Source organism: Chiloscyllium plagiosum, chromosome 16 (genome assembly GCF_004010195.1).
Source record: "Chiloscyllium plagiosum isolate BGI_BamShark_2017 chromosome 16, ASM401019v2, whole genome shotgun sequence".
NCBI classification, from domain to species: domain Eukaryota; kingdom Metazoa; phylum Chordata; class Chondrichthyes; order Orectolobiformes; family Hemiscylliidae; genus Chiloscyllium; species Chiloscyllium plagiosum.
This window is the reverse complement of record NC_057725.1, coordinates 35,213,903-35,239,211: the sequence shown is the minus strand read 5'-3', so window position 1 is coordinate 35,239,211 and position 25,309 is coordinate 35,213,903. Positions and strand designations below refer to the sequence as shown.

The following is a 25,309-nucleotide window of genomic DNA, read 5'->3' as shown; positions in this document are numbered from 1 at the left end:
TTTCACAGGTCGTTGATAGATAAAGGTATCTTTAAGAGAGGTATTTTGTGGGCAGTCTGCATGTGTTATTGGCTTGGCAGTTCTCTCCCAACTATTCAAGTTTTCCCAGTCTCATCGCCCAAAGCATTGGATCGTTTAATTGGTTTTAATATGTCAAAATACCAAATACAAACTTGATTAGAGTTTAGTACCTTGGGGCATAATTTAAACTAATTAGCTGAATTTCAATCTGTTTTTGTCTCATAACAATTCAGGTACTGCTAGCTGCTGGACCAAATGTTACATTATAAATTCTCCAGCAGTCTGTATGCTTGCTAAGTCCTTCAACTCTCTTAAGGGTACAGTACCCCTTACACCTTCATAACACCCCCCTTAAGAAAAAATGAACTATCATAATGAAACAATGGCTTCATTTTTTTCTATTCTTTAAACACATTACCACAACATACAGATAACTTTAATCTAAGTTCATCTTAACTTCTTCCTATTTTTATATATATAGAATAAATACAAATCTCATTTAAACTTTATCAGTTAACTCTGCAATAATACATCTGTGATTACATTCTTACGACCCGCTACATTTATGATTTTTAAACTAAAACTCTGTAACATAAGACTCCAATGAAATAGTCTCATATTCTCGTCTTTAAAATGTTCTAAGAAGGTAAAAATATTCTGATCTGTGTCCACAATTGTCTCTGACACATTGTTTGTGGCATACACATTAAAACCTTGGAAGGCTCAATAATTCTTTTTCCATCGTAGAGTATTTCCTCTGGTAGATGTTGAGTCTCTTCAAAAAGTAACCAACTGGCAGTTCAATCCCATCCTCATCTTCCTGTAGGAGTACAGCTCCAACTCCTATGTCACTAGCATCGATGGTGACATTAAAAGATTTTGAAAAGTTTGATGTAGCTAAAACTGGTTTGATGGTTAGTATTGCTTTCAAATGGTCGAATGCCTCCTGGCATGGTTCCGTCCACCAAAGCTTTGTGTTCTTCTTCAACAAATCGAGTAATGGTGCCACTACACTGCTGAAGTTTGGAACAAACTTCCGATAGAATCCACTGAGTCCTAAGAATGAAAGCACCTCTTTCTTCAAGGTTGGTCATGGAAATTTCTCGATAGCCTTCATCATTGCGTTCTGTGCGGTCAACCTTCCATGACCGATGTTATGTCCCAAGAATATCACCTCAGTTTTCACAAATTCAGTTTTGTTTAAGTTTATTACCAGTTTTGCTTCTTGTAGTCGTTCAAAGATCTCTGCCAACTGTTCCATATGATCTTTCCAGGAGTTACTAAAGATCACTACATCATCCAAATAGACTGCACAGTTTGTTAACCCAGCCACAACTCTGTTCATGAGTCTTTGGAATGCGACGGATGCATTCTTCATTCCAAAGGGCTTCACTTTAAACTGAAAATGTCCATTTGTGGTTCCAAACGCAGAAATTTATTTTGCTGTCTCTGATAAAGTTACCTATCAGTAACCACGCAATAATTCCAACGTGGGGACGTAACTGGCATGTCCGACTTTCTTGACGGAGTCCTCCAATCTAGGAATTCGTTATGAGTCTGACTTTGTAATGGTGTTGACTTCCGAAAATCCATGCAGAATCATTGACTCCCGTCCTGTTTGGGAACAAAGGCAATTGGCGAACTCCACTTGCTCTGGCTTGGTTCAATGATACCCTTGTTGAGCATGACCTCCACATCCTTCTGGACCTGTCTGGTTTTGAAAGGATCAAGTCGACAGGGGTGTTGTTTTATTGGAGCAGTATTAGTGCTCCCCCTCTGATTCTTACATATGTCCTTATACTGCAGTAACAAATCTTTCAACTGCATTCTGTGCTCATGAGACAGATGACTAACCTATCCCACTCCTCAAGGATTTCTTCATTTGTTAATCTATTTTGAGGCACATCAAAATCCACATCATCTGGATTTGATTCCTCACTCTGCGGGGCAGTAATTCACACCTGTTACCAGTTCTTTCTCTCTTGTATAATACAGTTTCAGCATGTTGACATGACACACCCTATATCTTTTTTTTCCTTATGGCATTTTTACTAGATAGTACATCTGACTCAACTTTTTCTCAATTTGATAGGGACCACTAAACCTGGTTTTGAAGGGATCTCCACTCACTGGTGACAGTACTAACACATCATCCCCTCGGGAAAACATCAAAGTCCCAGAGCTTTTATCTGCCAGCTGCTTCATTCTATATTATACCCTCTTTAGGTGCTGTTTAGCTAATTCACCTACTCTATTTAATCACTCCCTCACCTCTGATACATAATCTAAGTGTAAGATCTTTGATTTTGGTCCTGTCAATTTTTCAGTTCAAAGGGCCTCTCAATTCATGTACAAATATTAACTCAAAGGGAGTGAACTGAGTAGATTTGTTTGAGGCATCTCTAAGGGCAAACACTATGAACCCAATCATTCGGGCAGTCCTGATGGTATGCTCTCAATGTGGTCTCCAAGGTCTGATGCCACCTTTCTAAAGCTCCCTTGGATTCAGGGTGATACGCACTGGATGTAGAGTGCTGTATACCTAAGCTATCCATAACCTCCTCAAACAACTTAGCAGTAAAATTTGACCCTTGAATCTCTCTGGGTAGCCCATACAGTGTGAAGAAAGCTATGAACTCCTCTACTATCTTTTTTGCCTTGATACTCCGTAATGAAATTCCCTCCAGAAATCTGGTAGATACATGCATTATGGTTAACAATTTTAGTTCTCAAGAGGGGACCTACATAATCAATTACAACCCATGTGAAAGATTCTTCAAACATGAGAATTGGCAACAAAGGTGCTGGTTTTATTACTATTTGGCATGTATGATATGTACGACAAAAGCTCGCCACATCCTTTCATTCCAGGCCAATAAAAATGTTTTTGTACCTTAGCCTGAGTCTTTCGTACCCCTAGATGACCTCCTACAGGTAGTTCATGTACTACCCGTAACATCTCCTGTCTGTACGCTATCGGCAACACAATCTGGTGCACTTCGGCCCATTTCTCCTCTGCACTAACCTGCCATGGTCTCCATTTCCATTTTAGGATTCTATCTTTCAGATTATAACCCTCCAGAATATTTTCTGGCTCCTTTTCAGAGTACGAACCCACATATATATCTTTTATCGTCTTGTCTTGCTGTTGCAAGTCCCTTTGCCTTTCAGGACTGAACACTTCTATCTGACCTATGTGTTTTTCCGGTTTTTCCTACACCATCATTGTCAAACAGGGTGTCCACTAACTGAACTGCATTTCCTTCATCTTTCTCTTTTGTTTTTGCTTCGTGGTTTATGAAAGTGGGATCTGGTTACTACACAGTCTGGGAAAATACCAGGATATTTCTATTTTAACTCATCCATTTCTTGATCTTCCTTGGGCTTCTCCACAACAAGGGGTGTCACTCCCATCTTGGATCCTGTCAAATCATTCCCAAGAACAACCTGAATTCCTGGAACTGACACTCTGTCAATCATTCCCACTGTAACTTTCCCAGTCTTAAGTTGGCACTCCAACCTGATCTTACGTAGGGGAATACTAAATTTCTGTCCTTCTATCTCACCAATTACCACACTCTCAGGTAACAGATCAGAAAGAGCCCATATTTGCTCATCTCTTACTATCAGCGACAGGTTAGATCCTGTATCTCTCACAATTATAACTGCTTGTCCTTCCTGTTCTTTCTGAGCAAACTTTACCCACAGAACCAAATTCTTTGTAGAGATCAGGTACTAACTCCCTAACCAGCACCTGCCTAGGTGATGCACACTCTTGCAGCTCCTTGGTTCTTCTCGAGGTGTCCTTTACTACTATATCTTCTCCCACAGTGCCTTTCTTTAATGACCAGCACTGTGACTTTACGTGTCCAACCTTCTGGCAATGACAACACCTTTTCCCAATGCCCTTTTGAAACCACCAGCACAGTAATTTTCTGTGTCCCACACCATTACAGTGAAACCACCTGAGGCCTTTCACCTCCTTTTCACCCTCTTGGGCTTCTTTAACATGAAGTAAATTCTTACCAGTGTTCTCTATTCTTGGTTTTGTAGTATAGAATCTCCCCTTCTCCCAACTTTTATCCCTCATAGGTCAAAATTCTGGCCTGAAGCTTATTTTCTGCACTAATATATTCATCTACTAATTCTGCTGCCCTTCTCACTTCCTAAACTTTCTGTTCCTCCACGTGTATTCTTACCATCTCTGGAAGTGAGTTTTCAAGCAGAATAATCTCTCGTAGAGCCTCAAAGGTCTTATCTATTTTATAAGTATGTACCCATCTACCAAAATGACTATGTTTAATTCCTTTGAACTCAACATAAGTCTGACCTAGTTCCTTCTTTATGTTTCTGAACTGTTGTCTATATGCTTCTGATACCAATTTATAAGTACTTAAAATAGCCTGTTTAACCTCTTCATAATCTCTTGATGTCTCATCTGACAGCACGGTAAATACCTCAGTAGCTCTGCCTATCAGTTTAGTCTGAACTAACATTACCATAAATCCTTAGACCACTTCATCTGCAGAGACAATTTTTCAAATGAAATAAAGAAGGCTTCAACATCTTTCTCATCAAAATGTGGCAGAGTTTTGACATATTTGTATTTATCACTACCTTCTCTTTTAATCTCCATCCTGTTCACTTGACTTTGCTGACTAAGTCACAACTTCTCAAGTTCGAATTCTCTTTCTTTTTGTCTCTGCCTTTCTTCTCTCTCTCTTTGCTCAGCTAAGAACCTTCTCTCTTTTTCCTCTCTCTTACCTCTCCCTCTCTCTTTCCTCTCCCTCTCTCTTTCCTCTCTCTCTTTGTTTACCTTCTAATTCCATTCTCCTCAATTATAATTTAAGTTTTTTTCTTTCTCTACTGCACTTGTCTGTTTCTCTAATACACCTCAGTGTTTGAGTAATTTCTTTACAACTTTAGTTTTACTTTTGTCCTTGGTTAAACCCAAATCTAACTTATTTGCTAATTCTAAAATTATGGCTTTTTTTTCCTTCTAAACTTTCTTCACTAATTTGAGAACCATCTTCAAATCCTAAAACGTCTTTAGCAATTTTAAGAGCCATTTCTCTCACTTTTAATTTAATCAACCATACTAACCTGGGCTTTTTCATACCCCAAATCTATTCAAACTTGTCCAAATCTCAGACTGGATCTGTCTAAACCCATTCAAATCATGGACGAAAGCCCCCAAACTGTTACAACATGGGGTTAACCCTTCTGCTAATTTAAACCTGCAACACAGAAAAGATTCACTCCTTGCTGCAAGCTCTTAAAATTTGAGAGGCCAAGAATTATCCCAAAGGTTACTATTTAAAGTAAAAATTAACAACTTTTAAAAAAAGTCTAACAGAGAAAAATTAACTAACAACTGTTTACAACTCCTTTCTCTAGCCTATCTTTTAATTTCCCTTCCATACTGGTCCAATAAACACCTCACCCCCCCACCCTCAATTGAGATTTATCAAAAAAATTCAAATGTCAAAGCCTGCCAGCTGTTGAATCTTCTGTTTGTATCTTCCTCTATATTCTTTTCATCTTCTTAGGATTTGTTTCAAATGTTGTTGATAAAGGTACCTTTAAGAGAGCTATTCTGTGGGAAGTCTGCATATGTTGGTGGCTTGGTAGTTCTCTCCCAACTGTTCAATTTTTCCCAGTCTTATACCCCAAAGCATTGGATCATTTAATTGGCTTTAATATTGTCAAAATACCAAATTCAAACTTGATTGGAGGTTAATATCTTGGGGCATAATTTAAACTGATTGGCCGAATTTGAATTTGTTTTTATCTCATAGCAACCCAAGTGCTGCTAGCTGCTGGGCCAAATGTTACATTATAAATTCTCCAGCACTCTGTGCTTGCTAGGTCCTTCAACTCTCTTAAAGGTACAGTACCCCTTACACTTTCATAACACACATGTCTCTGGAGCATTAGCCTGGAGTTCTGGATCACTAGCTCAGTGACAAAACAATATGTTCCTGCGTATCCCCGATAATCTTTCTTCCCTTTGGTAGTCAAAAATCTATGTACTGCCTCCTTAATAATATTTAATGATTCTGCATTCACTGCTTTGATGAAAGTGAATTTAAAAAAACTCACATTGATCTGAGAGAAAAAACGTATCTCCATCTCTATCTTAAATGGATACATCCTTATTTTTAAACATTGACCTCTAATTCTAGATCATCCCACAAGAGGAAAAATCCTTGTGACATCCACCCAGTCAAGTCCCCTCATGATTGAATTAAGTCACTCTGACTCTTCCAAGTTTCAGATGATACAAGCCCAGCCTGTCTAAACTTTCCTTATTAAGCAGTCCACTTATTCCAGGTATTAGTCCAATATACCTTCTCTGAACTGCTTTCAATGCATTAACCTTCTTCTGTAGGTACAGTGACCATTACTGTAATGTGAAAAAATGAATAATTGAAGTATAACTTCTCTACTCTTATATCCAAGTCCCCTCGCCTTACCTGCATACTAACCTTTATACACATGGGCACCAAGGTCTCTCTGCATCTCAGATTTCTGTGATCTCTCACAATTTAGACAATATGTTTTGTTTCTATTCTTCCGGCCAAAACATATAAATTCATCATTTTCAAATATATATCCATCTCTCTTTTGAAATCTCATATGGAATCCACCTGCATCACTTTTCCAGGCAGCACATTCCAAATCTGAGCAATTCTCTGAGTAAAGAAGTTTCTCCTCATCTCACTTGCTGACAATCTTGAAATTGTGACTCCTACTTACTGACATACCAACTGATGGAAGCACAATATCCTTCTTTACCCTGTCAAAATTATTCATGACATGAAGACTTCAATAAGGTCACCTCTTAATCTTCTCTCCTGCAAGGAGAATAAGGCCAATTTCTCTCATCTTTCTTTGTATCTAGAATCGTTCATTCCAGTATCATTCGAGTAAATCTCCAATGAATTCTCTCCTTTAACAACCTTACAAAAAAAAAAGGTGCCCAGAACTGAACACAATATTCCAAATGTCGTCTGAACAATGATTTATACAGGTGCAGTATCACTTCCTTGTTTTACTACTCTATGCCTCTATTTATAAAACCAAGGACCCTAGAAACCTTCTTAACAATTGCTTCAACTTGCCTGGCCATGGTCAGAGAATTATGCAACCTGAGGTCCCTTTGCTCCTTAACTCCCATCTAAGTTATACCAATGAGCCTGTATTATCTCTTAATTTTTCTTCGAGCAAAATGCAATACCTCACATTTCTCTGCATCAAAATTCATCTGCCAGGTGTCTGCTCATTTGGCCAACTTGTCTTTGGAGGATCGGTGTGTTCTCGATGGGTTGAATGGCCTGCTTCTGCACTGTAGGTATCTACGATTCTATGATTCTGTCATGGTGCAAAAATAAAGTGAGTAGTAATGGGATAAGTAAATAAAGTAAATGTAAGTATTCAGGACAGTGGAATGATAGGATAGTTGTCATCTAATGAATAATTTTCCTACTGCAAAAAATACGGAGATATGGCATTGAGGGTGAGTTGGAGGTTTGGATTAGGAATTGGCTGGCTGGAAAAAGACAGAGGGTAGTAGTTGATGGTAAAGGTTCATCTTGGAGTGCAGTTACTAGCGGTGTTCTGCAAGGATCTGTTTTGGGACCATTGCTGTTTATCATTTTAATAAATGACCTGGAGGAGGGGTTAGAAGGTTGGGTGAGCAAGTTTGCGGATGATACGAAAGTTGGTGGAGTTGTTGACAGTGAGGAAGGATGTGTCAGGTTACAGCGGGATATAGATAAGTTGCAGAGCTGGGCAGAAAGGTGGCAAATGGAGTTCAATGTCGGTAAGTGTGAGGTGATTCACTTTTTGGTAAGAGTAACAAAAAGACAGGGTACTGGGCTAATGGTTGGATACTTGGTAGTGTGGATGAGCAGAGGGATCTTGGTGTCCATGTACACAGATCTCTTAAAGTTGCCACCCAGGTAAATAGTGCGGTGAAGAAGGCATATGGCGTACTGGCTTTTATTGGTAGAGGAATTGAGTTCCAGAGCCCTGAGATCATGTTGCAGTTGTATAAGACTCTGGTGCGGCCGCATCTGGAGTATTGTGTGCAGTTTTGGTCGCCATACTATAGGAAGAATATGGAGGCACTGGAAGGGGTGCAGAGGAGGTTTACCAGGATGTTGCCTGGTATGGTAGGAAGATCGTATGAGGAAAGGCTGAGGCACTTGGGGTTGTTTTCATTGGAGAAAAGAAGGTTTAGGGGTGACTTGATAGAGGTGTACAAGATGATTAGGGGTTTAGATAGGGTTGACCATGAGAACCTTTTTCCACGGATGGAGTCAGCTATTACGAGGGGGCATAGCTTTAAATTAAGGGGTGGTAGGTATACGACAGATGTTAGGAGTAGATTCTTAATTCAGCGAGTCGTGAGTTCATGGAATGCCCTGCCAGTAGCAGTGGTGGACTCTCCCTCTTTATGGGCATTTAAGCGGGCATTGGATAGGCTTATGGAGGATAGTGGGCTAGTGTAGGTTAGGTGGGCTTGGATCGGCGCAACATCGAGGGCCAAAGGGCCTGTACTGCACTGTATTTTTCTATGTTCTATTCTATGTTCTAATAACAAAAAATCTAAGAGAGGAATGAGAGAAAAAAATCAACAAAGAAATATAAGACTCAATGTTGAGGACAGAAGGCTGTAAAATGTCCAGTCAAAATATGAGGCACTGTTCCTCAAGATTGTGTTGAGCTTCATTGGAACATTGTAGAAGGCCAACTATAAAAAAGTTATATAAAGAGCCCCTGGACACAAAATGTTAAATCTATTTTCTCCCTGCAAATGCTGCCAGACCTGTTGAGTTCCTCCAGCGATTTCAGATTTTATTAGAAAGATCAGAGTGGCAGAAAAGTGGAAAATTAGAATTTCAGGCATTCGGCAGCCAGTGGTTTGGAGTGAAGTTGGCTACTTGCTGGGAACTATTGGAGTGTGGTCAGACCATGTGGAAGCCCTTATAGAAAGACTGGAGTGTCCATCTTTATAGCTTTATTTCTTATTTTCCTAACTTTTGCTAAGTATATCTGTAATATAGTGTACCTTTTTTCTTTATTTTCTCTATTTTTGTGTCAAGGTACTTTGTACCAAAGATAGTGCCATATGTTGGCAATATTGTACACTTTTCACTGCACTCCAGTTTTATGTATCTTGAGTACACATGACAATAAACCTAATTCTAATTCTAATTCTAATTCTAACCTGGTAGTTTATGGACTGAGCATAGATGTTCCATAAAGCAGCCATCCAGTTTGTTTTGGGTCTGTATGCAGCAAAGGAATCTTTGCTGCATACAAAAACATTTGGCCTTATGATATTTCAAATCTTAACAAATCCATGTGTACAACTAAAAATCACAGAATTATACAAAGCTGTATCAACATAAGCACAACTCCAAACTCGTGCAGAATGAGGTATCTTCATCTGAACTGACAACAACTCTTTCTGTACAAAAAAGATTTCCATGATTCTTGGAAGTCATACAGAGTTAAAATCAAATCCTTAGTCATCTCATTCTCTACATGCTGTAAAGTTTTATAAATTTCTGTAGGCAAAGATATACAGTGGTATGTCTGAAGATGTCTATGACTTGTTCATCAATATTTAAAATCAATAAATTGCCTACAAATTGTCACTTTTAATGTTTTTGTTAAAGCCTTATTTCATGAATAAACCCCCAACACTGTTACCTGTCTGTTGTCAAATTTTATCAGTGTTTTGAACCATTCCATAATTTCTGTGGGTATTTCTTGAAGACACTATTTCCAGTTTAGAAAAACCTTGAACTCCCATAGTTATAAAGAAGATAACAAAGTCCTGCTCAGATTGCACTTGTGAGGCGAATAGTTCATATTGATTTTTTTCTCCTTTAAAAGCTCTAAAGTGTAGGCAGTTAAATGGAATGACATTCTTAATTGAATTCACTTCACTCACTGGGAAAAAAAGTTAAAAGGGTGATATTTATAAAGCTTAATTTCTGGACCTGCTCATGGTCCTTGTTTATCATGTGAATTCGCTCTGGTACAAATTGGACCAGTATTCAGTTCATTTGCACTCCACTGTTCTACTTGTATCTCTTTGGAAATTGTTTTTTGATACTTAGTACAGAAGTATACACTAAAAATGACTCTTCCTCCCCCCACTTAAATGCCTTGTGGGAGTTCTGTAAAATAGCATTGAACTGCACTGCAGCCCACCACAGTACTTAGAGCTTTACAATAATAACATCCATATTGGATGTAGTTACATGCTCTTGAGTGCATTTCTAAATCAATCTAACGTTGACTCCCTCCAGAATGTCTATGCTTTACTTCTGATGGTGGTCGGATGGAACTTGATGATTCTAATGTCCAGTGTAGTCCACGCAGCACATTAAGTCATGGTTGATGAAAATGGTCTGGTCAGTATGAATGCTAGCTTCAGTAAAACATAGAAACGCACTATGATGGAGCCATTAACTATAAAATGTCAATAACATGGAGAATAGTTAGTGGAGCAGATGGTGGTGGTTTATTTTTATCAAAAGCCATAGAGACATTAAGGGGAGAGAGATTATGTGACATGATTAGCTTTATACACGATATTGTCAGTGACTTTAACAGGGCATTTCCATGTTGTGACTATGAAAAACAAACTGGACTGAATTGTTTTAAAGTGGAACTGGTAAGGGGGCTGGATGAGGGGCTTAAGTAGCAAAGATGTTTTTCAAGATCATTGACAAGAAGCGTTCATTATAAATAAAGAATGATCTCACTCAATACTTGTCCCCATCAATACTTGCCTCACAAACCTCTTGGCTTCTTGCCACTGATCTCAGTCAGTAACTTACCACTTACTAGTTTCTCTGAATATTTACTCCAATGGTATTTCCATTGTGGACAATGATAACCCTATGTTATTAACCCTGTAGAAAATGACCTTTCCAAGAATTTGCTCCTATCAACATTGGACTCGCTGAGCTATTGCTCATGGAATCACTGATCAAGCTGAGAATATGCCTATCAGGAAGCAGCTTTTTCCTCAGGGTAACTGCTTTTCTGTATTGTGGTGAACTCATTATCATGTAGCTTGCATATCTGTCTGCTTTCAATATTTGTAATTATCTTGATTGACGAAAACTATTCTAATGTAATAAAGTGATATTGTGCAATGGTAACTGGCAGTCAAACATGACACTTCTGTTCAACAGCGAGGCCATTTATCACTGACAGTCCCACATACTTAAATGGAGGTCACTGTCTCTGTAATGAGTGGCAGTGCCAATGGCTGCTGGCAACACTGTTTAAATAGAGCTGCAATAAAAGTTATAGAGCAATTAAACTGTGAGACAGAAGAACACGGTCACAGGTGTAATATAATTAGGGATTATCAACCTTACTAAAATAATCAGACTTCCTTTTTAAAGTCAATTCTCAACTCTGTCAACTATTATTTCATAAAACCTTTTAAATGTCACACAAAACACAGAATCATTGAGCTCCCGGTATGGCTTTCTTTATGATTAAATTGTACTTCACCTTCTGCCCATGTGCAAGCTATTACTCATAAAAGAGTTTGCACAGTCAATTTGAAGCACTTTTACAAGCAATAGATCCCCATACTCTATTCAAAGTACCAAAAATCTGAATTTATATAGCACCTTTCATTACACAGGGTGCTTTAAAGCTAATTAAGTATTGTTTTGAAGTTAAGTCAGTGTTGTAAAGCAGGAAAAGCAGCACAATGTTTGTGATAAGGGCAATTCCCACAGGTAACATCATGAGGACTAAATAATTTGTTATTTTGATCTTGATTGAAGGATAAACATTCTCAGGACACTGAGAATAGCTCCAATGTTCTTCAAAGTAATGCTGTGAGATTTCCGATGCACAGTTGAGAAGGTAGACAGGGCTTTGGTTCAACATCTTACCTGAAAGTTGGCACTACTGACAGTGTAGCACTCTCTCAATACTACACTGGAGCACCAGCTTTGATTTTCTGTTCAGTTCTTGGAAGCAGAATACAAATTCATAATGGAGATGAGAGTAATAGTCACTGAGTCTCAGCTGACTCTGCCCCTTGTCGTTCGTTAAGTTTTGCAAGACACTTTTGTTATTATTACAGCAGATTTAGTGTTAATCAGGCTATTTCCATTAGATTGATATCTTTCTTACCCTTTATCCCTACTGTTTCCCAAAAACATTTAAATCTGAAGCTTGACATCATATAGTAGTCATTCCTTGTTTTATTTCAACCAATCTCCTTTAGGGCTGACCTCCACTATTGGCAATGCAACATTGCTGCATAAATATGGACAGTAAGGTTAAACTCAGAACCTACTGTAGTAGTAAATGTACAACATGGAATTTATATAGATACAGCAGATTTTTACTTCAAATTTTGATCACATCCAATAATGTTCCATATGAAGGTCATTAATTTCAACAATTCTAGAATTTGAAAGCCTGAAAACCATAGTGCTGGCTTTAAATGCTTGGTCGATGTCCAATGGCATTACTACTTCCAGGTTATTGTAGCGTATTATTATCAAAAACATTTATTCGCTGTACTTATTCTCAATTGTAAACAAGGAAACAAATGACATAGACATTTTAAACGCATGTATTATGGAGTCAAAGCCTGATTCTTTGGACAGAATTATTTTTAAAGTTGATGCATTCAAAAGAACAATTTCAAAGATCTGTGACATGGTAATGGCAGCATCATTTAGGAAGAGAAATTAGGCCTTGGCCTCCTACAGTAAAATGTCAGGGAGGCCATATTGTACTCCAGCTGTGATAGTACATTGTCTGTTCTCTCATAAAGGGCAACAATGGTGAAAGTACATGGAGTATCAATAGGCTGGTAAGATTACGAATGGTGCAGGACACCTTCGACTACACGTAGGTTGCTCAGTGCTGGTACCCCATGACAACAGGGAGAGGTACACCAGCTACAAGAGATTCCATTTCATAAGACTCTGGTACGGCCGCATCTGGAATATTGTGTGCAGTTTTGGTCGCCATACTATAGGAAGGATGTGGAGGCATTGGAACGGGTGCAGAGGAGGTTTACCAGGATGTTGCCTGGTATGAAAGGAAAATCGTATGAGGAAAGACTGAGGCACTTGGGGCTGTTTTCACTAGAGAAAAGAAGGTTTAGGGGTGACTTGATTGAGGTGTACAAGATGATTAGGGGGTTAGATAGGGTCGACAGTATGAACCTTTTCCCGCGTATTGAGTCGGGTATTACAAGGGGGCATAGCTTTAAATTAAGGGGGGGTAGATATAGGACTGATGTTAGGGGTAGGTTCTTCACTCAGCGAGTCGTTAGTTCATGGAATGCCCTGCCAGTAACAGTGGTGGACTCTCCCTCTTTATGGGCATTTAAGAGGGCATTGGATAGGTATATGGAGGATAGTGGGTTAGTGTAGTTTAGGTGGGCTTGGATCGGCGCAACATCGAGGGCCCAAGGGCCTGTACTGCGCTGTATTCTTCTATGTTCTATGTTCTATGTTCTATAAACATGGAGTTGCTGTGTGAAAATGAGTTTGGCGAATGCCTGCTATTCCATCAGCAGTCATGATGCAATCATGTATCACCTGTCAGACCTACACACCATTTTTGGGCCACCCTTTATATAACCAGATGCTGACTGCTAATGGTGAAGGCCTACCCTCTCTGTGATTAGCAAGTAAACCCCTTGCCATCCCACCTAGTGAGGAGATCTTGCAAAAACAACTCATGGAGCAAGATAAAAATCTCATTGGATGGAAAACCTGTTTGTGACTTCGCCCACATGGGAGTTTTCACAGGAACTATCTAAGAAAGCAAAAGATCCATGTAGCTATTTAGATGTTAACATCCAAAGCCTGTTCCATGTAAGACAAACCAGCGAAGGTGACTTGGAAGTATGGAGAGCAGAAAGGGGCTAAATCAAAATGGAGTTGGAGGGGGAAATAAAGCATTCTATTCCCTGTGTTTCCCACCTTCATGTCAAGGTCTAACCATTTATTTTTGTTTCTTTATGCCCCAAGTGTTAACACAAACAACTGAACAGCTTTCCCACTACCAAATCACCATAATTTTGTTATTCCATAAACCACCACCAGTAAACCAAGCATTAAGCCAATTAGAAATTTACATGTAAAGTCCATAAGGGCAGTGCATACCATCAAAAGTGGGGAGGGAGGCGTGGGCATGGTATAGGGACTAACCACTCTCCCCCCCACTTATTGTTTTTAACCAGGAGTGCTCTCACACAATTCTGTGCAATCATCCCACCAGCAAATCAATGTGACTTTTTTTTGTGTGAATTACTAACCACACCAATTAAATATTTACATACAAAGGCCATTCTGGGCATTGCAAACCATCAAGGATGAGGGGAAGTAAGGAAAGAGAGAGGGGACACTAACCACTCATGTAATTAATTTCAATCACTTGCTTAATTGCTTGTTATGTTAGCATATTCCTCTGTTCTCTTTAAAAAAAATCTTTTGAAGACATGCAAATAATCCTTGAACAACATTAATGATAAGGACAGATTTTTTTCATATTCTATACCTTACCTTACAATACAATCAGTGGTAAAATTATGTTTTATTTTCCATTTAGCATAATTAATTTCCCATATTTCTCTATCTTTGTTTGAAATTACCAAAAAAAAATTCTCAAAGTGACCCAAACAAAAATTGATCTTTTTATTCTTTTTTATATGGCTCTCTACACCACCAGGTGATCCTCTTTAAGGATATGCAATAATCTATTACAGCAAATGCTTCTTTTTGTGGAACAGTTTGACAAATTGTGACTTACACCAACACTTTTATTTTAGAAAACTATTTAGTTTCTATCATCTCCAATCTAAAAGAAATGGCAATCCTCAAACTTTTCTCAGCAACATACTTTGTTAAATATACATTTGCCCAAATGGAATAATCATCTACAAAATATTCTATGGGCAATTGTTTCTCATATTGTGCCTTATGATTTATTTAAAAATGCTGGATAAATACATACACAGTATCTATAGTTTCTTGAAATAACTACACAGAGGCCAATATCCATCACCAAGTCACCCCTTTATAGACATGTGCACAATAAACTGGCTGTGACCACTCAGCTGGAATCAGTCCCTGAGAGACAGGACCCTCTCAATCTCCTGCTTACATTTGGCCCAGCTTAACAACACCAATCAAGCATCTCATAATCAATAATACCCATCTGGTTCTAATCATTACACTTCTATTGATAACAACATTTTAGCAGCTAAACTAGTTTAAACTAACCACAGCAAGTTATTTCAGTAATGATAAAAAGCTCCCCAAAACAGAATTTGCTAGAGAAACTCAACTGGCCTGGCAGCATCTGTAAAGAAGAAATAATGTTAAAATTTCACGTTCAAGATCTTGTCCTGTTGAGTTCCTCCAGCAATTTCTGCTTGTTTCAGATCTCCAGCATCCGCAGTTCTTTGTTTTATTTGTAACAAAACATAATCATTTCATGTAACACACTTAACTTTAACAAGAAGCATGAAAGAACAGGATACTTAAAAATTTTAACAATTTAAAATTTACCTTTTATAAATTCTCACATGATACACACATAGACAAACAAAGAAAAACCAACAGACACAAATATTATGAATGGAGCGATAAAGGAATAGTCAGGGGGAATAGAGATCTGTATCACTAGTCTGAAATCACTGAACTAAGTAAGTTGTTTCACAATCTTTTTCCATTCTTCAATAATGCCTTGACGTCATCTGCACAGTAACGACTAATCTTTAATTCACTAGTTGCTTGCTTGGAGCCAGAGTCTTTTTTCAGGTTTTAGAATTATTTCCTTCAGCAATGCTCTTATGATGGTGAGTTGGAGAAGGTAATTTTTCAGAGCACGGGAACAGAGTGTTAGACAGTTGTTGATCCCACAATCTTCTGGGGCACCTGTCTTCTTCAGATTTTATCCCTCCTTATTATCTCTCCTTAAACTGTAACCTGACCAATTAGATATTCTCTAATCAACTTATTCTGACATGGTATTATACATCTCTGGAGCAGCTGGGACTTGAACCAGGGACTACTCGTCCAGCGGCAGGGACATTACCATTGCATCACTAGAACCCCATATAATGAAGTATGCAGAATAGAAGAACATATTTAGGAATTCGCATGCATGTTCACAGTGATAATGGGGTCATGCAGATAACAGAAGATGGTTTCAATCCAGTGATCTCTGGATTATGGGCCCAGCACAGTCCTGCTGTGCCACTCTGCTACTTGACCAATTAGAGGCTTGTTGCTATGCTGAGCTCTCCTGAACCCATAGCAAATAGTGCCATGTCTCCATGAGGGAATACCACTCACCAAAGTTCATGGGAGCACCAATCAGTCAGGAGATCCCTGTGCATTAAGTGAAGGGCATTCTCCCACAATAGTCCAGATGATTGGTCATGGTCAGGTAGCTGGTCTAGGTGATTTAAGTTAGAGAGTCTGTCCCTCTGTAGCTCAGGCAGTGTGTCAGTAAGTCCTGTGTCTCTATAGAGTCCAGTCTGAGAACTGGGGTTGATACGGTTGGAGAAATGCACAGCCACCTACCAGGTTACCTTTTCTTCAGTTAACTCACTCCAGAGGATGGGCTACAGTCATTTAATTAGTGTCTGTCCATGGAAACGAAGGGGAAAAGAGCATGGGAGGGTGGGGATGGTGGGCCATTGCTGAGGGAAAGAGACTCAGCACATTAAACTGAAACAACAAAAAAACCTTTTATTGACAAGTTATGGGTGTTTCCTCTCAGCTTTAACAAATCTAGAATTTTCTAACAGAAACTTTGATGCTTATTTGTTTACCTGTTTGGTCATAAAACCTCTGAATATAAATAAAAACCAATTAGTCTAGACAGCTACTCCCTCAAACCACTTTAAAAGAGATCACCATGGCTACAAGTTAATCATAAGCTCTTCAGGCACATAGAAAATCCCAATATCCTGAATTCAAACAAAAACAAGAAGTTGCTGGAAAATTTGCTGGGTTTTATCATGAATTCAAATATCCAAATGTAAAATTAATTATATTATATTATATATAAAGTTCATACAGCCTACATCACAATACATGGATAAACCATTTGCTGTGTGTTGTTAAGAACACAGAGCAGGTCACACTGGACTGCACGTGAACCATTTAAATGAGGAATCAGTATGACATTTGTATGCTACCTATTTCCACACCCTGGGCAGGTTGTCACGACTCCTCCATCCAAAAATCAGTAATAATTTCTAGCCTTTTTTATATTTATCTAAATCTTACATTTATATCTTTATCATTAGGTTGAAAGAATTGCTTATAAATATAAAGACCATTTTTATTCCCAGTCTGGCTGTTTTGCATTTTTGAGGTATTGAAGAACTGCACTGGACAAATTTGTCTAATTGTTGAATTAACCTGATTCAATCGAGATTGTTTGAAGTTCATCATCCAGTTTGGCACATTCTAATGATCTTTGTAAAGTGTTGACGCTAACAAGCAAATGTGATAACAATCCTTTGAGTGTTTTTTTTTAAAAGTCCCAGTTTAAATGCTGTATCAATGACCCTACTAAAATATGTTAACCAACTTTTTAGATTGTTTTTTCCTTTTCCTTTGGTGTGGTGTAGTGCAAAGAAACTGGAAGTGTACAGGAGCTATGGGTGGCACGGTGGCACAGTGGTGAGCACTGCTGCCTCACAGAGCCAGAGACCCAGGTTCAATTCCTGCCTCAGGCAACTGTCTGTGTCCTCCAGGTGCTCCGGTTTCCTCCCACAGTCCAAAAATGTGCAGGTTAGGTGAATTGGCCATGCTAAATTGCCCGTAGTGTTAGGTGAAGGGGTAAATGTAGGGGAATGGGTCTGAGTGGGTTGCTCTTCGGAGGGTTGATGTGGACTTGTTAGGCCGAAGGGCCTGCTTCCATACTGAAAATAGAAAATTAATGGTGCAATGAATGAGGACTTGTAAGTCTTTACAGAAATAAAACATTATTCAAATAAAAAAACATCGATTTTCAATTTGTGCCAGGTCATATATGAAAGGTGACAATACGAATTAATATAGATGTGAGGCAAAAAACTTGAAACAGCCCAGAGACTGGGAAAAGAGCAAAATTTGCTGATGTGTCTAAATTGTTTCCACTTCTTGGCCCAGTCTCTTACAGTCATTCAGCAAAATGAACACCAGCTTTCCAGCTCACAGTTAATGCACAAACATAGTTTTGTCCTTCCATCAGTTGTTCTTGCAGCTCTGCTTATCACTTAAGCTTTTGCTGAGCTGCTAAAATATACTTCTCCCATGGGTGTCCATCTTTGTAAAAAATCATCACATATTCTTAATCATTAAGGTTTAATTTAATTAGGGGAAAATAGCATTTGTGGAAAGAGGAAGCAAATACCTTTACATGTTGGGAGATGGGATTAGCAGTTCATAATTTATATGAATACTAGTGATCTGCTGAAATTCCAACAGCTGAATAGAAAATGTCCATGTTACATATTGAGGATACAAATGTCTGTAAGGTATGTATACACAATTTTACTATTCCTGATTGGTTATAACTCTCTAGTTACTTTCTGATCCATCATGCACCATCAGCCTGATCGTCAATTCCAAAGCTGATCATTACAATTCACAGAGTCCTGGTCAAGGAGAACGAATAGAAACTTTTGCAAATATTTGAGATGACATGTCAACAAAAAGAAATTTTTTCCCCTAAATCTCACTGTTGACTAGGCAGCTGAAGAAAGCAGTGAACCCACTAATGGCATCAAAGTATAGCTTTAGTTGAAAGTGAATGGCCATTAGGATATAGCCTTTCAGTTAGGCAAATGTGTGGATACCTGACAGAATTAAGATGCAGCTATTGTTCTCAGTATTATATTAGTTTTACCTGTAAATCGTATTAGAGTAATTAAGCTTTGAAAGGGCTTTTTTAGTAATGACACATTTTCTGACCTCGCGAGATGAGAAACAAAGCGAGATGAATGTAACATGATTTTGTTAAAAAGCTTTAAGTATAAACCTGTGAATATACTGAAGCTGGGTTAAAGATTTTAAATAAAATAAATGTGTTCTTGGTCAATAATGTGTGTGGGAATGCATCCAGTGACTCTCCCTCAAAAGTCAGTCTGTTATTTTAAACAAAGAATTAGAAACAGTCTGCTTCACTGTTTCCAATTCTTAATTTAAAATGACAGTCTGAGTTCTGAGGGAGAGTCACTGGACCTGAAATGTTAACTCTGATTTTTCTCCACAGATGCTACCAGACTTGCTGATCTTTTCCCACAATTTCTGTTCTTATTTCTGATTTGCAACATCCGCAGTCATCTTGATTTTTATTGAAAATAATATTGTTGGACTTCTGAGCTGCTATTTATACTTGTGTAAGAACCAAGTTTCTAAAACTGAATTTTCTGTCAAAAGGTAGCTGGTTAACTATTATGCAGGGAAGATTTTCACAGAGGTTAAAATCCATTCTGTCACTGTTGCAACTGCCAAATTGGAAACTTCTCTCACTAACTCCACCCCAGTAGTGGCACGATTGGAACTGAAAGTACTTTTTATAAATAAATAATAACTACCATGGAGACAGACATTAATTTGTGTATAGTCTTATTTATCAAATTCATTTAAAACTAAAGGTATAAATACAAATTTATCCAATTTCACTCAGGTTTCTCACAGAAAACAATACTAATTAGCAAATGAAATGACACTGAACATGGATTAAAGTGAATAAAAATCACCCTCTTCCTTGTATTCAGAACCAAAACAATTACCCCAATCTGTTTCTGGAATGGCATGATCATATTGATCATCAACATCATTAGTATTAATATAATTCCACATGCCATCTTCTGTGTCAACAAGCACATTGGATAGCCCACATTTCTTGGATAATTTTATGATAATCTCCATTTTGATTTAATCTCAGGCCTCTACAACCTGTGCCCACAGGATTCCTAATTTTAGGGCCCATTTGCCCTTGGTGAATGTTTTCGCTCTTCCAATTGTTCAATCATTCCATTTTCTTCTCATGCCTAGAAGAGCTTGTTTAGATGGACACTCTAATGGTTGAACAAAGATGGTTGTCCATCAAGAATCAGACAAACGTCATTGTTTTGCCATTCAACTTTAGGTGCAACATCATTAACTAGGTGTGATCTCAATGTGTCCCAGAGATGAAGGTTATTTCCATTTTAAAAAAACCCATCTTGCTTGAAAGCTTTAAACATTTCTCAAGTACTCATCCACCCATCCTTTATCATGAATGAGATAACCACTCATTTTAAGGATTCCTGTTTTGGGAAGATATTTCTCTCGCATATCACCACTAGCTTAATCTTTGTCTTATTCCATATGCATGACTACATCTGAATTTACTTTTTTACTGCCTTCTCTCCGACTTTGCTTACCATTTGACTGGCTGCCATTTCAAAATTCATGGGTGAATTGAGGAGCAGAACAGTTGCTTTCACTGGCATGCTATTCTGTTTTTCCAGCAAGTAGGTTTGCATCAGAGTGAGCTTGTCTATAGCAGTGAGCAGGTTCAAAGTACATAGAATGTAGAATTCATTTTGATTATTTGTGCACAAGATGCATTTATTGCCCATCCCTGACCAAATTAAAAGTCAACCACATTCCTGTGGGTTTGGAGTCAATGTAGGCCAGATTTAGTGAATCAAAGGCTGTTTTTAAAAAAAGCAATCAATATTGATTACATAGTCTCCATGAGTCTAGTATTTATTTGGACTGAATACAGATTTCACCATCAGCCATGGTGGGACTTGAACACATGACCTGCAGAAAATTTGCCTGAGTTCTGACTTGTCAGTCCAGTGACATAGTACCACCTCTCCCTTTGGATGAAAGTCAGTGGTCAGCCTATATATGAACTATATAAAAAATGTATGGGGTTTTTAGCCCAAAGGTCAGAGGTTAACTTTTAAATGAGATTTACTATTATTTGATTATATTCAGTAATCATTAAAAATTTAACAAGTGACTTTCCAAAGGCATCATCTCACTTTTGATTATTGATTCATAAAAAATGAAAGAAAGGCTTGCATTTAAATAATCTCTTACTGTGCTTGTCAGAAACATATCAAAATATGTTACATACCATGACATACTCCAAACAGTGGTAATTGTAAAATGTCGAGATCAAAAATAGTCAAGTTAAAAAGGGTAGGTTTAAAGATTTGACTTTACAAAATCACAATCATATATTTTTAAAAAGAAGTAAACATTTTTCCATCACATAAGAGTCATGCACCAGATATTTCAGACAATGTAATTTACATTTCGTCTGCAAGAAGTAGTTGCCTTGGATCGTGTGTAATCTAAAGGAGCATTCAATGTGCAAACAGTTTGTGATGGTTCCCTGAGGAAGCAAAGATAGTTGTAAAGTGTTCCACTTCAGAATTCCATTTGAATAGCATCCTCTTCCTGCATATGGGAAAATTGAATACAATAAAAAAAAGTACTTTTATGTGCATGATACGAATAAAAGCAATGTCATCATAAGTCATGTGCAATATTCATTTAGGTCAAAAAACAAACTGAAGCAAACATGCAGCAGATACAACTGTTTAATGACAATGTTTCCTTTGTATGATATCAACTTTGCATTATTTCTGATCAGGAATAAAGCAATAACTTCCATATATAGCAAATATTAAATTGTTGATAGCAGCGCTGTCTCAAGCTAGTTCTGCATCATTGCCCTTAGATGTAACATGACAGTTACATTAATGTCTCCATGTAAATTGCTCCTATACATAGTCAACAAGCAGAGGAACATGGAACGTTCATTACTCTGTGACAGTAAAAATTACAGCACTGTTATTGTACGCATATTCAGATGTCTGAGCCTATTACTCTATGAAGTAATCTGCCTTCTGTATAAATCCATGGGGGGAGGAGATGGGAGGCTACAAGAAGTGAATAGCAACTGTGATGATAGACTGCTTCTTAACTGTGTTTTCACAATAAATTAGAGATCATTTTTGTCACATTAACATTCTCTCAGTGCTGGATTTCTTCCCATAATTTTTCACTCAGTGAGAAATTTGAAAATTGACTGAGAATGGTTGAGTTAATGGTGAGAAATTTCTGGTCCCAATGTTTCCTCTAGTCACTTACCCAAAGTACTTGTTAATGCTGAAAATAAAATAAATATGAATTACATTAAAATAAGCTGCAAAAGAGCTTTCTGCCTTCCTTACTTTTTATCTTCTAAATCCATTTTCCTAATTAATGTGCAGTGAGATGTTACCTTCAGCTGGTATAAATTCTGAAATCTGCTTTCTCGCAAATTCTTTTGCACAACATCTGTAAGTTGCACACAAATTTTAGATTCAAAAGCATTATGGGAATAGTCATATTCATTCGGTCAGGTTCCCAGGAGAGTTGAATATAAAAGTTGACCGAAAATCTGACAAAAAAATGTTATATCTCCATATTCATTAAAGTTCTATGATGGTACTGCTGTGCAATGGACACCCTGCCTTCAGCTCAGCAAAGGTAGCAGATGGGCTGAAACCAATGGCAAGACATTGCTCCAACCATTAAAATGTTTTTCATCCATTTTTATTTTGGCTGGATCAATTGCTGTGAAATAATATAATGGCTTTTTGCTCTTTTTTATATTAATGCGCAGTGAATTCACTATTATCACTGGTGGAAAATCATTTACCTATTACTTTCCTTTATTTATAATGCCTTGCTAGTTTCTATTTGGCTAAATTGGTACCAAACCATTAAAACGAATTGAATCAACTATGGGGCGCATAAGATTTAGCAACACTCAAGACATAGGAAATGCAGACTCAGCATATGGGACATGGAAGTAATAATAAAAGGTGGATTTATTAAAACATAGTAACTTCTTTAGAGAAGCGAGACAATGGACCAATAAACAGTGGACAACAAATGTAGCAATAGGCAATAGCCAAGGTGAATTCAGAATCCTAAATAAAGAGGAGGACCACACCAGGACTTCAAAAAAATCATTCCCAGGATGTCGGCATTGTTGTTCAGAGCAGTATTTATTGTTCATCCCTAATTGCATAGAGAGAGCCATCCACATTGCTGTCGGTTTGGAATCAAGGATGTCAGTTTCCTTCCTGAAAGGGCATTAGGGAATCAGATGGATTTTCAGACATTGAACTGTTGTTCTTGATTATAACTTGGAGTTAAATCAGTCTGTGAATCATGTCTTGATGGAGGAGCTATTATCTCTTGGATGGCTTGACATAGTATATAATTCCTACTGAACCCCCAGTAGTTATAGAGTCATAGAACTGTACATCACAGAAACAAACTCTTCGGTCTTACTCATCCATGCCGACCAGATTTCCTAAATAAATGTAATCCCATTTGCCAGCATTTGGCTCATATCCTTCTAAACCGTTTGATTCATATACGCATCCAGATGCCTTTTAAATGTTGTAAATGTACCACTTCCACCATTTCCTTTGGCAGCACATTCCATACATGTAACACCCTCTGTATGAAAATGTTGTCCCCTAGATTCCTTTTAAATTTTTCCCCTCTCATCTTAAGCCTGTGCCTTCTGGTTTTGGACTGCCTGAGCCTGGGGAAAAGACCATATCTATTCACACTATCCATGCCACTCAGGATTTTATAAACCTCTATAAGGTCAACCCTCAGCTGTTCCATCTTATCTGAATTTGGAGATACCGATATTGGACTGGGGTGTACAAAGTTAAAAATCACACAACACCCTGTTATTTGGAAGCACTAGCTTTCAGAGCACTGCACACAACCCACCTGATGAAGGAGCAATGCTCTGAAAGCTATTGCTTCCAAATAAACCTATTGAACTATAACCGGGTGTTGTGTGATTTTTAATCTTCTCTTGGGGACTCTTAATTTCCTGAAATTTCTTTGTAGGTGAACTCTCCCCTGTTAACCCAGATAATTACCCCACTACATCAATAGAAGGACCTTTAATCTCATATCCATCACAGAAGATGACTGCTGTTGTAAAATAAGAGCACGTTTTCTTGCTGGATCCTAGATTTCGAGGCTCAATAACTGCTTTTTGATTTGAATGCATAATCTCATCAATGCAGTATCCTGGATATTTAGACCAAGCAATTTCTCTTTGTCCATGTGTTCAGTCTGTGGACATTGGCCTGGCTGTCATCAAGTCAAATGCTCATCTCCATTTTGCTCAAACAAACCTTTACTCTTAGTCTGCTGATACATTTGAATTGATGTATACAACCTCTCTACTTCAACTTGTTGATTTGTTTGAACTGCTGTTGTCTTTCTGAATGAAATGTTTTCATAGACTTAGCCATGTTCCTGGATGATTGCTGCTCAAATCAGCAACATCACTATCATTGATACTGGCAATTCTGCTTTGAAAGACAATGAATTGAAGTGTTCTTTGGTGAGGATAGCAATGGAAAACATTTTCATCCGTCCTATAAAATCTGTAACCGTCTTCCTCATGACAGGACAAAATAGTTCTCTGATAGCAACATAAGTGATCTCAATTGATACTTTTCTTTTTCTCTTTTTGCATTCCAATGAAAGCCTGGGAAGCCAAATTAAATCGGAGCCAGGTATACTCTGTCCAATTGGTTGATACAGTTGTTCTCTTGAACCAGTTATACTCCTTCTGCTACAATATGGATATTGAAGCCAAGACGTGACAGGATTAAAAGTAAGAATTGTTGATTGTTAAGCACATCTATATTTTAACTCTTGATGCAGTGCTACTCGTAGTCAGCATCCTGTCTGATTCCTTTTCTTCTGTGCAGACTTCCAAGGTCTGTGTGCAGCAGCAACTTCTGGAAGTGGAGGTCAATGCTATGATCTGCACGTCAATCACTGTGCACGGAACATTGGAGCAGATGTGCATGGAAGCAGCCATTGAGCTTTGAGGGTATATTGCTCAAAATATGTCTTAGAAAGGCTGTACCTTTTTTTTGATATTTTTGATTGTAATCAAAAATATGAAAGGACTGTTTTAAAACACAAGGATGGTGGAAAAGGCATTTTAAAAGCAAGTTACCTGACACTCATTTTAGGTATTGTTTACACTGTTGTTTCCAAGCAGTTGGGTAGGTTACTGCAGATAGGCTGGAAGTTGGGGGGTATACAAAGGAGGATTGACTGGCAAAAAGTAGCTGATTGGTCTGTGGAGTAGTGACCCATTGTCAAGAATAAAGGTCTTCTGCCTGCCAACAACTGCCTGATTGGCTCCCAGGTAG

General features: G+C 38.0%; 1 long non-coding RNA gene across 1 annotated transcript in view; it reads left to right on the top strand.

Moving 5' to 3' along the window:
- The window catches only part of LOC122558047, a 143,932-nt gene extending 132,805 nt beyond the window's left edge, over window positions 1–11,127 (top strand). The window contains exon 3 of the long non-coding RNA XR_006314020.1: window positions 10,965–11,127. This is a non-coding gene — a long non-coding RNA (uncharacterized LOC122558047). The remainder of the gene's footprint in view (window positions 1–10,964) is intronic.
- Window positions 11,128–25,309: the final 14,182 nt, after the last annotated feature.